At 36.9% G+C, this 10,706-nt stretch overlaps 1 pseudogene; it reads right to left on the reverse strand.

The window, feature by feature from the left end:
- Positions 1–853: 853 nt before the first annotated feature.
- LOC125136702 (olfactory receptor 4F3/4F16/4F29-like) lies at positions 854–1,743 on the reverse strand (annotated as a pseudogene).
- Positions 1,744–10,706: the final 8,963 nt, after the last annotated feature.

Genomic DNA, 10,706 nt, shown 5'->3' on the forward strand with positions numbered 1-10,706 from the left:
ATCATCTAACTACATAGGAATATAGTATGAACAGTCAAAAGGTAAAGGAGTTTTGTGGGTTAAGGATTGACTATTGTCACTACTGGGGCGTACTGGCTGTGTTCATCCATGGCCTAAGAACCCCCTCAGCTTTGGGATTGACTTAAATAAAAAAGTCAAAAGTTAACATTTGTGAGACCAGCCGAACTATTAAATAAAAGCCCTGGTCTAAGGAATCCTGTTTCCTCCAAATGTGATGGGGGCATATATTATCATGGGACATATAGGCATTAAGTGTCAAAATCTGATAATGATTAAATATTGAATAACGCAGCTAACACTCTTCATGCTTGACTCCCTGCTCTTGATGTTCCTGTCATCACTTGACTTCCCAGAAATTTCTTTATAGTGAAAGAATGAGTTACCTTATGTGGAAGTTGTTCAGATCAGTTGATAATTTTTTGTGGCAAAATAAAAATTGGGATTATGTATGTATTTCCATCTAGCATCGATTTACTTACTGTCAATCTGCATTCCTCTCCTATATATAACCCACTCTGACACTGAATTAGACTTAGCACAGATAATAGTAAATGCGTCAAGGTAGTGTTTTCCTGAGAGATAAGCATTTTGGCCTTCTCCAGAACACATTTTCCACATTTTTTTCTGCAGCTATAGAAGCAGCACAATCTCTCACGTAAAAATTTTTAAAAGACCAGTTATTTTAATGTGGGACAACTAAATGTTCATAAGGTACTTAGATGCTCCTGATATTAAAATAATGAAATTCAATATCTCCATGTGACTAAGGAGACTTCATGATACTTTTGGCATTTACAAAATCCTATAAATAAAATCTGACTGCATACTTTCCTCATTGAGCCATTTTCATTTCTTTGTTCCCTGAATTATAGATGACTGAATTTAAAAAGGGTAGAACTGCATCAAAACAGCAAGGAATTTGTCTAGGTGGGATGTGGGATGAGGCCACATATAAACAAAATGCAAGGAACCGAAAAATAAATCACCACCATGACATGAGTTGACAAGGTGGAGAGGGCCTTAGATGAGCTCCCTGAAGAGTGTTTCCGAACAGTAATCAGGATAAAAAATGTAGGAGTAATCAGTAAAGAATGATCCCAGGGATATAAATCCACTGTTGGCAGTGACCATGAACTCTAGCCTATAGGTATCTGTGCAGGCAAGTTTGATGAACCGAGGAAGATCACAGTAAAAGCTGTCTAGAACATTAGGGCCACAGAATGGCAATTTTACAACAAATGCCAGTTGAACCACAGAGTGGATCAAGCCAATTATCCATGCAGCGACCAGGAACAGAATACACATTCTGGGGCTCATAACAGTTAAATAGTGAAGAGGCTTACATATGGCAACATATCTGTCAAAGGCCATGGCGATGAGAAGAGCCATCTCCACACTACCAATGAGGTGGAGGAAGAAGATTTGAGCAATGCAGCCACTGAAGGAGATGACTTTACATTTCCTGAACAGATCATAAATCATCTTGGGAGAAATGACAGAAGAAACTCCCAGATCAATGAAGGAGAGGTTGGCTAACAGAAAGTACATGGGGGAGTGTAAGTGACGGTCAGAAGTCACAGCGAGCATAATGAGGGAGTTTCCCATCATGCTTGCCACGTAAAAAACCGAAGAGAACAGAAAGAGGAGAAGTTGTATTTCCCAGGAGTTGGTGATTCCCAGGAACACAAATTCTGACACCATAGAGTGATTTGCTCCATCCATTGATTTATCAGCTGGAATGTTTTCAGATAAAGAAAAGAAAAAGAAAATTAAAATTTGGAGTGTTAATAATGTTCTATATTATAATAATTAATTATTCATGTATATTCTGTGTAAAGACTGTAACTCTCCACAATTGCTTCTCAGGGCCATTTTTATTGCTAAGCAAGCATTTTACCTGTGGTCACCTAAAGCAGTTGAGTCACTTCTGTCCAATATCCTTTACCACATCCTCTAGGACTAATCATCTACAAGTAAGAGAATGGAACAAGTATGAAAACATAGTAGTTGTGGACAGCAAAGATTGGGAAGGGCAGTCTAGATGGTACAGTGCAACAGAAAGAGAGAAAAAAGGAAGAGGTAGCGATGGCATTTGGCAGAACTCACAGGTTCTATTTTTAAATTGATCATAAGACAATTCTTTGGCTATTCAAATTGTGTCATTTCTTAACCTCACATATCTCGGTACATGATATGTTCTCTTGAGTCATTTTACATCACTACTTACAAACACATTTGCAATTCACACAAAGATCAAGCATAGTGAAAGCAAAAGAGAATCAGGCATGGGGCATAGAGGTGACTCTACGCATGACAGGTCCAAGGAAAGGGTAGACCAGAATATTCGTGGTTCAGGGCATCTGCATGGGCTCCCAGGAGTACAAGTGAAAGTACCTAGTAGAGTGGTTAGCAGCCAGGATGTGGCCAGGATGTGCATGGTGGGGTTGGGGAGTGGGATGGGAAAGCTGTGTTATGGGAAATCAGGAGTTAAGCAAGCCACTTTGATTTATGCCTCCAGATTCTTCACAATCTCTTGAGGTTTGCTATACAGTTTGGTTATAGCTAATTAAGCCCTACCTTTAGTATTTGCTGTCAATGAGAGATGCATACTCATGTTACAATTGTTCTAGAACCATTCACCCTCTCTAGTTTCTCCCTCTCCCTGAGTCCCATTTGTCCTTTTTTATCCCATCTCTCTCTGTTTCAAACCTCCCTTGTCTGGCAAATGATGCCAAGTCTGACTCTTTCCACCCTAATTTGGGAATACTACATGAACCTCTCTAGACCTTTCTTTCAGGGAATACACTGTTACCACATGGAAGAAATTTCTCTTCTTGCAAGTTCAACCCTGCTATGTTAATCCCTCTTGCTCCTAGAATATTTAGATATGCAGCTAAAAGCTGGAGTGAGTTGAGAAAAAGGAGGCTGAGGATACAAAGTTAGGAGATAGTAAAATAAAGGTACAAGAACACAAAAAAGCCTCAGACCTGGATCTGAAGAGCCAAGAGAAACCCAGAAATAGAAAAAATGGATCTCAAAGCTTTACCTTTTAACATGGGTGTTTTGTACACGCATACACACACATCTCAGTCTACATTATGAGTGAAATTGGTTATAAAATTATTTTCCCAGTAGTGATGATTTAGACCAAGTTAATATTTATCAGGGAGAAAACCATGGATCAGTGAGGAACAATTAACTGTTAGAGACGAGAAAACTAGATTTTCTAGTCCACATGTGGCTTCAAGAGTCTACTACTAGAAAAATAACAAAGTGAGAAGACATTAGCCAAACTTCTAACAGTGAAAACAGTAGCTATTGTTACATGTGGTTATTAAATGAAATTAAAAATCTATTTTCTCAGTTGCACTTGCCATACTTCTAGTACTCTAGTAGCTCTGTGGGGCTAGCGGTTATGTTTGGATAGCACAATACAGAACATTAACAATCACTGCTCACATCAAAAGTCAACCAAATCCCATTTCCTCCAAGAAATTTCCCTAGTAACTCTACCCTTTATATTAATCCCTCCCTGTATTATTACTAGAAATCAGGACACTTAAATTTTAGTTCTAAAAATTCCAAACTTAAAAATACACCACATATATGGCATCACAGGAGAAACCTCCATGTGCTTGTCGTTGGCCAGGAAGGACACATAAGAGTCTGCTGGGAAATTTACAGACAAAAAGAAAGACACATCAAAGACATCAATGAGTTTTGGAACAGAAATGAGAGTTTAATAAGCTGAGAGCAGAGTGGAAGGTATTCTGAGAAAAGAAAATAACTGATCCTTTAATTTAGACCAAATACTTTCCTATTTATCATAATTCTTCAATTTTGTTGTTGTTGTCTTTTTAGGGCCACACCCAAGGCATATGAAAGTCCCAGGCTAGTGGTGGCACAGAGCTGCAGCCACAAGCCTACACCACAGCCGGAGCAACGTGGGATCTGAGCTGCATCTATGACCTACACCACAGCTCATGGCAACACTGGATCCCTCACCCACTGAGCGATGCTAGGGACTGAACCCTCCCTCCTGGACTCTAGTCTGCTTTGTTGACACTGAACCATGCAGGAACTCCCAACAGTTTTAATATTATAGATTCTCTCTCCTCATTATAAGTTTGAAGAGGATAAAGACCATTTCTTCAGGATATTGTAAATTTTTAAAATACAGAACAAGATATATAGCAAAGATTACTTGCTGTTTAGTCAACAACACTTCTCTGAAGTAAAGCAGTTTTTTTAGGTATAGTTTTCCACAGTTTCTCTTTTTCCAGTGTAACATTTGTTTATGAAGTCCATAAGCATAAAGAAATTTCCAAAATCAAAACTGAACATTAATGCTTTCTCAACCACTCCCAAGAGAATGCCTGATAATTGCTATACATTTCCAGTTGTGGAGTAGGAAGGCTCACCTCACCTTATTGTGATCCATAGTTTAACCTCTGAACTTTAGAAAACAATAAGAAGCATGTAGAAAGAGAGAGAGAAGAGGGAATGAGAGAGGAAGAGAGGGAGGAAGGGAGGGAGGAAGAGAGAGACAGAGACAGAGAGAAACAGAGGTGAGAGAAGCAATAGTTCTGACAGACTGCATAGCAGAGAAGGTACACAGTTTTTATTTTTCCAGGTTTCCTGACATAGGTAGTAGTCATCTTTCATGCCATCCTTAAAGTCAGAGAGGAAAATATAGATATTTTAAAACCACATTTTAAAGTTCCTGAAATAGTTAACGATGGAATTTTAGAGCTGGAAAAGCATGCATTACCTGTATGGCACATATTTACTACATATTGGATTGTTATGATTACTTTTGGAGGGATATTTCCATAGTAGCATTATTATCACTTATAGAGGGGGAACTGCAAGTTCAGACAAGTTAGTAACTTATCCCAAAACAGAACTACTATATTTTGGAACCCAAAAGTAGGCTTTCTGATACTAAATCCCTTGCTCTTTGACTACAACATGCAGAATGCAAATATGGTTCTTTGTTCATAATCTTAAAAATTATTCCTATCATAAATTTAAAGTAGAATTTTAAAAAATGTACACCTGAAAGTTACATAAAGTTACATGTCAGTCATATCTCAATAAAGCTGGAAAAAAAGCATACAATTTTATTCTGAAGAATATCCCATCCTATACATGTAAATATTCAACACACACATACATCAACGCACCCAAGATTTCACAGCTTCTACAGCAGAGAATATACGTAAATCCACGCATTACTGGTATAAGTTAAGGGAAAGGAAAAAGGTGTTTTCTGGTTAGAATGAGAAAGAACCAAATACACCAAGGTTTTGGTGCCAGTAAAAGATTCACCAAATTACAAGGCAATTTATTCCTAAAAAGTGGTAATAACTGAGAGGCAAGAAAAATCCCAATAGAGACAAAATTTAAGAAGCCATCTAAAAGGTGAAGTTATGAGAAAGATGGTTTGTTTAAAGCACAACGTATAAACGGATAAAAGAAAATTAATGGAGAAAACCACATGGCCCCTAAAGAACAAATACTTCGTATTTATCACCATTCTTATTGTATTATTCTACCACCATTTTAATACATTAGGCCTTTAAAAAGACCCTTTTCTGTGCATGACAATAAAAGTCAAGAGAGAAGGGAATGTCAAAGAGGTAAGGCTGTCACTTTCACAACTACACAGAGATCAAAAAGGGAAAAAGACTAAGGAAAATGCATGGATTTAGATATCTTTAGTGCCATAAGGTGAAATCAACCGGTAAAGAGAAAATCAAGATTGCAGGGGGGTGACTAATGGTGACCAAGTGGAGAAAGCAAAATCAGAAATGGTGAATAATTTCAACAATAGAGGAAGAAATGTTTTTTTCAGGGTGAATGTGGAAAGAAGGGATTTTGTCATGTGCACAAAATTTGTACAGTGGCAGGAATCTATAAACAGCAAGTGTGAGAATCTTATTGAAGATGAGACTCATGATCTTGGCAAACTCAGATGGTTTATTTTTGTGACATCATACAGAAACACTCAGGAACAAAATATAGGATTTTTGAGTAGCACATTTGCTTACCGTATAAGCTGAATGGTATCACAAAAAAAAAAAAAAAAAAGCAGAGATCCTTGGGTGTACATGTTACACTGATGTTGTCTGATCAAATTCCATTCTGGGCAATATGAGTGAAGCCAAAGATGACCTGGCACATGGAGAAAAATAGAATATGGATCACAGAATCTTAAAAGCAGGAACAGCAATGAGAAGCTTATGGTAACTCCTGCTTTTCCCCATCTTGATTCTCTAACTGGATTCCAATTAAAAAATAACTTCACTACAACCTGATGCTTCATGATATATTGGCAAAGTTATTAGAAAGTAGATAAGAGAGTTCTCATCAAAGGAGAATTTTTTCTCTTTTCTCTTAGTTGTATCTATCTGAGATGATGGATGTTAACCTACTGTGTAATCATTTCAGAATATATGTAAATCAGATCATCTTACTGTACCTTTAAACTTATACAGTAGTGTATATCATTATTTCTCAATAAATCTAGGAAAAATAAAACATCCTAATTTTCTCTCATGTGCCCTTTTCTGCACAACTCCTTGACTCTTCCTTCCTGTACCATTTCTGCTGCAGCAATTCTGTTACAGCCTTCCTCTCTGGGTCCATGAAACGGAGATTCTTCTTGTGGTAGTTTACAGTCTAGGAACCCTCCACCACCACCTACCTAATCTATGAAAAGATCTCAGTTGGCAGCATGGTCAGGGAGTCAGAGATGTTCCACAAACTAAGTTTTCTCCTCTGTGTAAATATTGTCTCCATCCTTCCACCTACCCTCCCTACCAAGAAGCTGCAATATTCAGAGATGACTAATGAGATTTAGAAGATGGAGACCAAGTGATGCCTTAGAGTTCTGGGATGGTCAGACTGAGTCATCAGGCCAAGGGAATTGTCTCACAGGATTGTGAGGGAGGGAGCATAGAGATGCATAGTTTTCTTATAAAGATTCACCTTTGGTTTTTTGTATAATTTTAATCTTTGTTTTATTATAGACCCGGTGATTCTCTAATGAAATGAAAATTCATTTTCTAATTTTGATTTTTTTTTATTTTTAAGAATATTTTATTGGAATACAGTTGATTTAAATATTTTGTTACTTTGAGGTGTAGAGCAAAATGATTCAGTTATATATATCTACATTCTTTTTCAGATCTTTCCTCAAATGAGTAATTACAGAGTACTGAGTAGCTTTCCCTTGCTGCTTATCTATTTTATATATAGAAGGGTTGTATAGTTAATCTCAACTTTAATTTATCCTTCACCCATGTTTCCCCCTTTGGTAACCATAAAGATTTTGATTTCAATCTTCTCTGTTTTGTAAATAAGTTCTTTCATATCATTTTAATTCCATTCCACATATAAGTGACATATATTTGTCTGATTTACTTCACTTAGTTTCCTAATCTCTAGGTCCATCATGTTGCTGCAAATGGCATTACTTCACTCTTTTTTGTGGGTGAGTAATGTTTCATTGTGTATGTATATAATAGTAATGTAAATAGTGATGCAATGTACAATGGGGTGGATGCATCTTTTAAAATTGTGGTTTTCTCCAGATGGATGCCCAGGAGTGGAACTGCTGGGTCATATAGTAGTTCTATTTTTAGTTTTTTGAGCAACCTCCACACTGTTTTCCACAGTGGTTGGACCAATTTACATTCTCACCAACAGAGAATGAAGGTTCCCTTTTCTCTGCCCCCTCTCCAGCATTTGTGTGTAGACTTTTTGATGAAGCCAATTATGGCTCCTGTAAGGTGGTACCTCATCATAGTTTGATTTGCATTTCTCTAATAATTTTGATGTTAACATTTTTTCTTGCATTTTTTTTTGACATCTGTTTGTCTTTGGAGAAATGTCTCTTTAGGTCTTCTGACCTTTTTTTTTTTTTTTTTTTTTGATGGGGAGCCACAGCACGTGGAAGTTCTCAGGAATCAAACCCACACCAGAGTAGTGACCTGAGCAGCTATATTGATAATACTGGATTTTAACCTGCTGTTCCACAAGGGAACTCCTTTCTGACCATCTATTGATTGGGTTGTTTGCTTTTTTGAAATAAGCCCCATGAGATGTTTATATATTTTTGAGATTAATCCCTTATTGGGCACTTCACTTGCAAAAAAGTTCTCCTATTCTGTGGGATGTCTTTTCCTTTATGGTTTCCTTTGCTGCACAAAAGCTTTTAAGTTTAATTAGGTCCCATTTGTTTATTTTGTTTTTTTTCCCATTGCTCTAGGAGGTGGATCTGAAAAGATATTGTGATTTATGTCAAAGTGTGTTTCTGCCTATGTTTTCTTCTAAAGTTTTATAATATCCAGACTTATATTTAATCCATTTTTGAATGTGTGTCTGTGTGTGTGTTGTGCATGTGTTTAGATAATGTTCTAATTTCTTTCTTTTACATGTAGCTGTCCAGTTTTCCAGCACTAATTATTGAAGAGACTGCCTTTTCTTTCCACTGCATATTCTCACCTCCTTTGCCATAGATTAGTTCACCACAGATGCTTGAGTTTATTTCTGGGCTTTCTATAACTGTTCCACTGACCTATATTTCTGTTTTGGTGCAAGTACCATACTGTTTTGATGACTGTGGCTCTGTAGTATAGCCTGAAGTCAGGGAGACTGATTCCTACATTTCTGCTTCTGTTTTTTTCAAGATTTCTTTGGAATATAGGGATCTTTTGTATTTCCATACAAATTTTAAAATTTTCTCTTCTAGCTCTGTGCAAATGCATTGGTAATTTGATAGGGATTTTACTGAATATGCAGATTGCCTGGGTATATGTAAGTAATTTTGACAACACTGATTCTTCCTTCCAGAACACTGTACATCTTTCCATCTGTTTGTGTCTCTTCTTCGATTTCTTTCATGAGCATCTTATAGTTTTCAGAGTATAGGTTTTTTTCTCTTATGTAGGGTTATTTCTCAGCAGTTTATTCTTTGTGATGTGATAGTAAATAGGATTGTTTCCCTGATTTCTCTTTCTAATCTTATTGTTAGTGAAAAGGAGTGCCAGAATTTCTGTGTATTAATTTTATATCCTACAACTTTACCCAATTCATTTATGACTCTAGTAGTTTTCTAGTGACATGTATAGGATTATCTATGTATATGTCATATCATCTGCAAACAGTGACACTTTTTTTTTTTTGTTTTTTGCTATTTCCTTGGGCTGCTCCCATGGCACATGGAGGCTCCCAGGCTAGGGGTCCAATCGGAGCTGTAGCCACCGGCCTACGCCAGAGCCACGCAATGCGGGATCCGAGCCGCGTCTGCAACCTACACCACAGCTCACGGCAATGCGATCGTTAACCCACTGAGCAAGGGCAGGGACTGAACCCGCAACCTCATGGTTCCTAGTCGGATTTGTTAACCACTGCACCACAACGGGAACTCCCCAGTGACACTTTTAGTTCTTCTTTTCCAATTTGGATTTTCAAAATTTCTTCTTTTCTGATTGTCATGGATAGGACTTCTAAAACTATGTTAAATAAAATTTGTGAGAGTGGACATCCTTGCCTTTTTCCTGATCTTCACAGAAATGTTTTCAGTTTTTCACCATTGATATGATAGCAGATATGGGTTTGTGTTATGTCGCCTTTTTTTTACATTGAGGTATATTTCCTCTATGCCCAATATTTGGAGAGTTTAAATCATAATTTGGTTTTGAATTTTTTCAAAAGCTTTTTGTGCATCTTTTAGATGACTATGGGTTTTTATTCTTCAGTTTATTAAAGTGCTGTATCACACATTGATTTGTGTATATTGAAGTATCTTTTACTACTTCAATAAATCCCATTTGATCATGGTGTATGATTCTTTCAATATATTGTTGGGTTCAGCTTACTAGTATTTTGTTGAGGATTTTTGCACCTATGTTTATCAGTGACATTGGCCTGTAATTTTCTTTTTTTGTGGTATCATTATAATGGGTCAGAGTGATGGTGGCTTCATAGAATGAGCTTGAGAGTGTTCCTTCTGCAGTTTTTTTGGAAGAGTTTCAGAAGAATATATTACTCTTCTCTTCATGATTGATAGGATTTATCAATGAAGTGATATGGTTCTGGACTGTGGTGTGTTGGAAGTTTTTGAATCACAGTTTCAATTTCAGTAATTGTTATTTGTCTGTTTGTATTTTGTATTTCATCCTGGTTCAATGCTGGAAGGTTGTGGCTTTCTAAGAATTTGTCCATTTCTTCTGGGTTCTGCATTTTATTGGCATATACGTGCTTGAAGTAGTCCCTTAACATCTTTTGTATTTCTGTGGTGTCAGTTGCAACTTCTTTTTCATTTCTGAATTTATTGATTTGAGCCCTCTCACTTTTTTTTTTCCTCCATGACTCTTTCTAAAGGTTATCAACTGTTTTTATCCTTTCATAAATTTTCATTGATATTTCCCATTGTTTTCCTTGTCTCCTTGTCATTTATTTTTCCTCATCATTATGATGGATCAGTTGATGTCTTAAGACAAGGGTTAATGGAGGCAAAGTGAGGTTTTGGGTGAGACAAAGTGAGGTTTTGGGCAAGGTTGGAAGGGTTATGTGAATCACAAGATAGTCCCTCATTGTAGTTATACATATGATAAAGATTTCTGTTCCAGTTCTCAATCTGCAAAACTGTGCTTTAGCCAAATTGGAGGGTCAAA

Source organism: Phacochoerus africanus, chromosome 9 (assembly GCF_016906955.1).
Source record: "Phacochoerus africanus isolate WHEZ1 chromosome 9, ROS_Pafr_v1, whole genome shotgun sequence".
NCBI lineage: Eukaryota > Metazoa > Chordata > Mammalia > Artiodactyla > Suidae > Phacochoerus > Phacochoerus africanus.